Below are 6,850 nucleotides of genomic sequence, written 5' to 3' on the forward strand. Positions count from 1 at the left end.
TGAAATTATTTTCCAGCCCAACATATATTAGAAGGACTTGGGGAAAATTTTATTTCCCTTGAATAAAAGGGGAGCACACCCCAGAGTAGGCAGTGTCCAGGCAAACCAGTGGGGGGCTCTTGGCCACAGCACAGATCAGCAACCTAGGTCCCATAAGTTGCTTGTCAGGTCAATTGTGAGGCCTCCAACCACAGCAGTGCAGGAAAACTACTAGCCCCAGAATGCAGGGAAGAGCAGGCATGACTAAACAGGGCCAACCCAGTACAGTGGACAAGCCACCAGCACCAGAGACCCAGCATAGAAAACAAGTGACCATCTTGGGACAGTACCTCTTGTGCCCCAGGAGCAGAAATCAACTTTTAAAAATAAGCAAAAAAACAAAGAAGAGCCCTGAATACTGAAAGGTACTATGGCAAAAAGGAAAAACCAGACAATTTCAGAAGAGAAAAATGATGTTAAAATGCTTACATGTGAAGCCTCAAAGGGGAGTACAAATTTGTATGAAATCTCCAAAATCTTGTTGGAAGATCTCAAAAGGAATTTTAAAAATCAAGCAAGAGAGGTAGAAGAAAATTTAGGAAAATAAGTGATGGTTAGTGCAAGAGATTTATGGAAAAACTCAATGACTTGTAAAAGAAAGCACAAAATCAACTGAAGAAAACATTTATTAAAAATAGAATTGTCAAATGGAAAAATATCCACTGAAGAAAACCAACTCATTTAAAAGTAGTTGGTCAGGGCAGCTAGGTGGCACAGTGAATAGAGCATCAGCCGTGGAGTCAGGAGGGCCTGAGTTCAAATTCAGCCTCAGACAATTAACACAAAAACTAGCCATGTGATCTTGGGCAAGTCACTTAACCCCAATTGCCCTCCAAAAATAAAAAATAAAATAAAGTAAAAGTAGTTAGTCAAATGGTAAAGATGGTACAAAAGCTAATTGAAGAAAATAATTCCTTAAAATTTAGAATTGGGGAAGTGGAAACTGATGACTCTATGAGACATAAAAAATCATTCAAACAAAATCAAAAGAATAAAAAATCAGAAGACAATGTAATACACATAATTGGAAAAAAGAAACAACTGACCTAGGAAATAGATCCAGGAGAGATAATTTTAAAATAATTTAACTACTTGAAAGTTATTATAAAAAAATTTGGAGAGCATATTTTAAGAACTTATTGAGAATAACTACCTTGATTACCTAGAACCAGAGGATAAAAGTCATTGAAAGAATCTATCAATCACCTATTGAAAGAGTTCCCAAAATGTAAACTCCAAGAGATCTTGTAGTCAAATCCCAGAACTGTCAGGTGAAAGAGGAAATACTGCAAACAGTTAGAAATAAACAATTCAAATATCAAGAAGTCGCAGTCAGTATTACTCAGGATTTAGCAACCTCTATGTTAATGTATTGGAGGTCTTGGAATATCACATTCTGGAAGGCAAAGAAGCTTGGAATACAATAACAATCAACAAACCAGCAAAACTGAACTTAATTTTCCAGGGAAAAGATGGCCTTTTCCAGAAATGGGAGAATTTCAAACTTTTCTGCTGAATAGACCAAAACCGAACAGAAAATTTGATCTTCAAATAAAAGATGTGAGAGAAGCATGAAAAGGTAAACAGGAAAGGAAAAAATAAATTATTTAATAAAGTTAAACTCTGCACATCCCAACATGGAAAGATGATATTGTAAATTCTTAAGAGCTGTATATCTATTAGGATAGATTGAAGGAGGATACTTGGACAGAAAGTGTGGCTATAAGTTGATTTTAAGTGATGATTAAAAAAAATAATTGTGGGTAAAAAAAGCAGAATGGAGGTAAATTATATCTCATGAAGAGCCATGAAAGTCCTATCGCAGTAAAGGGAAAGAATGGAGAGGTGAGCAATGATTGAATCTTACTCTTATTGATTTTAGCTCAGAGGGGGAGTAATATACACACTCAGGTGGGTAGAGAAAATTTTCTTGCCCTATAAGGAAGTAGGATTGGAGAGGGGAAAGGGAAGGGGGCTGATAGAAAGTAGGGCAGATTGGGGTAGGTGCTGTACAGAAGCAAAACACTTATGAAGAGGGAGAGGGTAAAAGGAGAGAGAAAAGTATAAAAAAGGAAAAAAATAGGATAGACAGAAATGCAGGGAAATAACTGTGAATATGAATGAGATGAACTCTCCCAAAAATGGAAGTGGAGGGCAGAGTGGATTTACAACCAGAATCTTACAGTATGGTGTTTACAAGAAATATATTTGAAACAGAGACACACACACACACAGAGTAAGGCCAAAGGCTGGAGGAACTATATATAATATTTCAGCTGAAGTCTAAAAAGCAAGGGTAGCAATTTTGTTATCAGACAAAGCAAAATTTAAAAAAAATCAAATTAAAAGAGACAAGGAAATGTGTGGGATACAGAGACCCTAACCTAAATTGACTACTCAGAGAACTCTCTAAGTGAAGGTAGAAAGATTTATTAGAATTTCCCAAGAAGCAGGTGGTCCAGTCTCTGGGACAGCACCCAGAGAGAAGAGGCCGAGGTACAGAAGCCAAGGCTGGGTTAAATAAGCAAGGATTACATGCCCCTCCCAAACATTAACCTAATTATTACTAATGATGCTCTAATCTTGTTAGATAACATACATAATACGTGATGTCTACTACACAAGTACAGTAACAACCTCAGAATACTGCACTCCCTTCAGTCTAACCTAGATACATCTTTATCTGGGCATTGGTGCCCCAAGGCCACTGCCTGTTCCCTGATTGGTCAAATCCACCTGCTGCTGTCAGCTCCTTCCATTCTACATTGTTTCATTTTAGTATTATCTAGGAGTTCTCTGGGAACTCAATTCCCTTCAAAGGCTACTGCCTCAACTCCCCCAAGGACTAGGAACGCAACTTCCAACCAAGTCATTCCACACAGAAAGAAACTACATCTTGCTAAAAGGTGTCATAGACAATGAGGTAATATGAAGACTAAACATATATGCACTAAGTGGTATAGCAACCAAATTCTTAGAGGAGAAGTAAAATGAGTTACAGGAATAGACAGCAAAACTATAGTAGTGGAAGAACTCAACCCCACCATCCCACGCAAGAAATGGATAAATATAACAAAATAAACAAGAAAGAAGTTAAGGAGGTGAATAGAAATTTAGAAAAAGTTAGATATGATAGATGTATGGGGACAATTTAATGGGGATAGAAATGAGTATCCCTTTTTTTTCTCAGCAGTACATGAGCAACCACAGAAAAATTGACTATGGATTAGTGCATAAAAACCTCACAATCCAATGCAGAAAGATAAATATATTAAATGCATCCATTTCAGATCATGATGTGATAAATTATTTTATAATATTACATATTGTTAATAAATTACTAAATTAATATTATATTATCAACATGATTATTTAATATTGTAATGAAATTTTAGCTTTAGAAATAAGAGAAGAAAAAGTAATTGAAGAAATCAGACTAGGCAATCATGAAACAAAACTGTACATTTTTGCAGATGACACAATTATATACTTAGAGAATCCTGGAGAATAACCTAAAAACCTACTTGAAATAATTAACAACTTTAGCAAAATAGTATGATATAAAATAAACACACATAAATCATCAGAATTTTTTATGTTACCAAAAAAAGCTCAACAATTGAAGACAAAGTTCATTCATTATGATGATAGGCAAGATAAAATAATTGGGATTCTGCCTATCAAGACAAACCCAGGAAATATATGAGCAGAATTACAAAATATTTTTCACACAAATAGTCAGCTTTAAACAACTGGAAAAATATCACTTACATGTCACCCACCAATAATAGGTAGGCTAAGCTAATATAATAAAAATAACAATTCTACCTAAACTAATTTGCTTATTCAGTACTATACCAATCAAAGCAGCAAAAATATTTTATAGAACTAGAAAAAAATCAGAACAAAATATCTATATTATGCAGCAGGAACCATCAATACTACTCAGTACTGACTAAGAAATAAAGTAATGGATCAATGGAACAGGTTAGGTACACAAGATACTCTCTTCAATATTCATGGTAATCTATTGTTTGATAAATTCAGAGACCAGCTTCTGGGATAAGAACTCACTATTTGACAAAAACTGTTGGGGAAACTAGAGAATAGTATGGCAAAAACTAGGCATAGGCCAACATCTCACATTATATTCCAAGATGAGGTCCATATTGGTACATGATTTAGACATAAAGGGTGATACCATAAGCAATTTAGGAGAGTAAGAATTTGTTTACTTGGTAGATCTTTGGAGATAGGAAGAGCAGAAGACCAAACAAGAGACAACAAACATTATAAAATGCAAAATGAATAATTTTGATTACATTAAATAAATAATGTTTGCATGAAAAAACACAATACAACCAAGATTAGAAGCAAAGCAGAAAGGTGGGAAATAATTTTTTATAGCCAGTATCTCTAATAAAGGCCTCATTTCTAAATATAGGTAGATACATACATATATACATAGATACATAGAGATATATAGATAATTAATTCAAATTTATAAGAATATGAGTCATTCCTCAACTGATGAATGGTCAAAGGATATGAAGAGGCAGCTTTCAGATGAAAAAATTAAAGATATATCTACATATATATAGATAGATATAATGTGTAGCCTCATGAAAAAAGTGCTCTAAAATTCAAATTAAAGGCAAAAATGCAATTTAAAAGAGAAATGCAAATTAAAACAACTTTTGGGTACCACCTCACACCTGTCAGATTGGCTAATATGATAGAAAAGAAAAAAAAATAAATGACTCAAGGAGACAATATGCAGAATAAAAGCAGGGGTTTGTTTGAGCTTGCCCCCAAACCCCTCCAAATACTTGTAAAAATTACTCTAAACAAATCTAGAGCTACAGAACACACACAATGATACAGTGAAACACATCTCCAGTCCAAGAAAGCCTGGAAGGCCAACACAAAGGGTATATCACACTGGCCTGGGAGCAGAGTGCAGTTGGTGTGGGATATGCCAAGCACAGACAGGGCCAGAACAGGCCTCAGGGGACTGAATCACTGGCAGCTGTGACTATTTCCAGACTTCTCAAAACCAAAAATGAAAATAACAGCAGGAGATATCAATGGGGGAAATCTGTGGGTCTTGGGTGAAAGAGGAGCATACAGTTTGACCCCAACTCCGAGATGGCAGAGGTGGCTGTGTCTGAGGTGGCAGCAGTAGCAGTGGCTTCTTCTGGAGCTCTGGGACCATAGATGGTAGGGATCCAGTTGCTGTTACAAAACTCCAGAAGCCTGGGACAGTGGTCACCCTCACTCCTGCCTTGAACCCCCATTAGAAGCAGAGTTCTACCTTGACAGGGAATTAGTAATTCAAGTATTTGGCTGGGAAGATGAGTAAAATATAAAAAAAAGTAGAGAATCATACTTTGATGATAAACAAGATCAAAACATACAACCAGAAAAAGAGAACAAAGTCAAAGCTCCTATATAAAAAGCCTCCAAGAAAAATATGAATTGGTTGCAGGCCATGGAGGAGATCAAAAGAGAAATTCGAAAATGAATTAAGGAAGTAGAGGAAAAATTGAGAAGAGAAATGAGAGTGATGCATGAAAATCATGAAAAATGAGTCAACAGCTTGCTGAAGGAGACCTAAAAATAGTAAAGAAAATAACACCTTAAAAATAGACTAAGCCAAATGGCAAAAATGGTCCAAAACTTCAAGGAAAAGAATGCCTTAAAAAGCAGAATTGTGTCAGTTAGATGGCACAATGAATAGAGCACTGACCCTAGAGTCAGGAGAAACTGATTTCAAATCCAACCTCAGACACTTAACACTTACTAGCTGTGTGACCTGTAGCAAGAAACTAATCCAGATCACCTTGCCTTCCTCACTCCAAAAAACAAAGGAAAACAAAACAAAACAAAACACAGAATTGGACAAATGGAAAAGAAGATACAAAAGCTCACTGAAGAAAATAATTCCTTAAAAATTAGATTGAAGCAAATGGAAACTACTAACTTTATGAGAAATCAAGTAATAATGGAAACTACTAACTTTATGAGAAATCAAGTAATTATAAAACAAACTCAAAAGAATGAAAATAAAGAAGATAATTTAAAATACCTCATTGGAAAAAAAAACACTGATCTGTAAATATATATTTAGGAAAGATAATTTTAAAATTACTTTAATAACTGAAAGTCATGATAAAAAACAAAAAGAGCTTAGACATCATCTTGCAGAAAATTATCAAGAAATACTGCCCTGGTATTCTAGAACCAGAGGGTAAAATAGAAATTATAAGAATTTGCCAATTACCTCTTGAATGGGATACCAAAAGGAAAACTCCTAGGGATATTGTAGCCAAAATCCAGAGTTCAGGGAGAAAATATTGCAAGGATCCAGAATTAATCAATTTGAGTAATGTGGAAATACAATCAGGATAACACAAGATCTAGCAGGTTCTACATTAAGGGATTGAAGGGCTTAGAATATAATATTACTAAGGATTAAAAGCAAGAATCACCCACCCAGGAAAACTTAGTATATTACTTCAGGGGAAAAATGTATATTCAAAGAAATAGAGGACTTTTAAGAATTCTTGCTGAAAAGACCAGAGCTTAATAGGAAATTTGACTTTCAAATATAAGACTTAAGAGGAGCATGAAAAGATAAACAGGAAAGAGAAATCATAAGGGACTTATATAAGTTGAACTATTTATATACCTACATGTAAAGATGATGTTTGTAACTCATGAGAACTTTATCAGTATTAGGGTAGTAGGAGGAAATAGATAGGTAGATAGATAGATAGATAGATAGATAGATAGATAGATAGATAGATAG

The sequence above is a fragment of the Petaurus breviceps genome, unplaced genomic scaffold, assembly GCF_028583685.1.
Source record: "Petaurus breviceps papuanus isolate PSGF00001 unplaced genomic scaffold, PetGlider_PUasm1.0 174, whole genome shotgun sequence".
Lineage (NCBI taxonomy): Eukaryota > Metazoa > Chordata > Mammalia > Diprotodontia > Petauridae > Petaurus > Petaurus breviceps.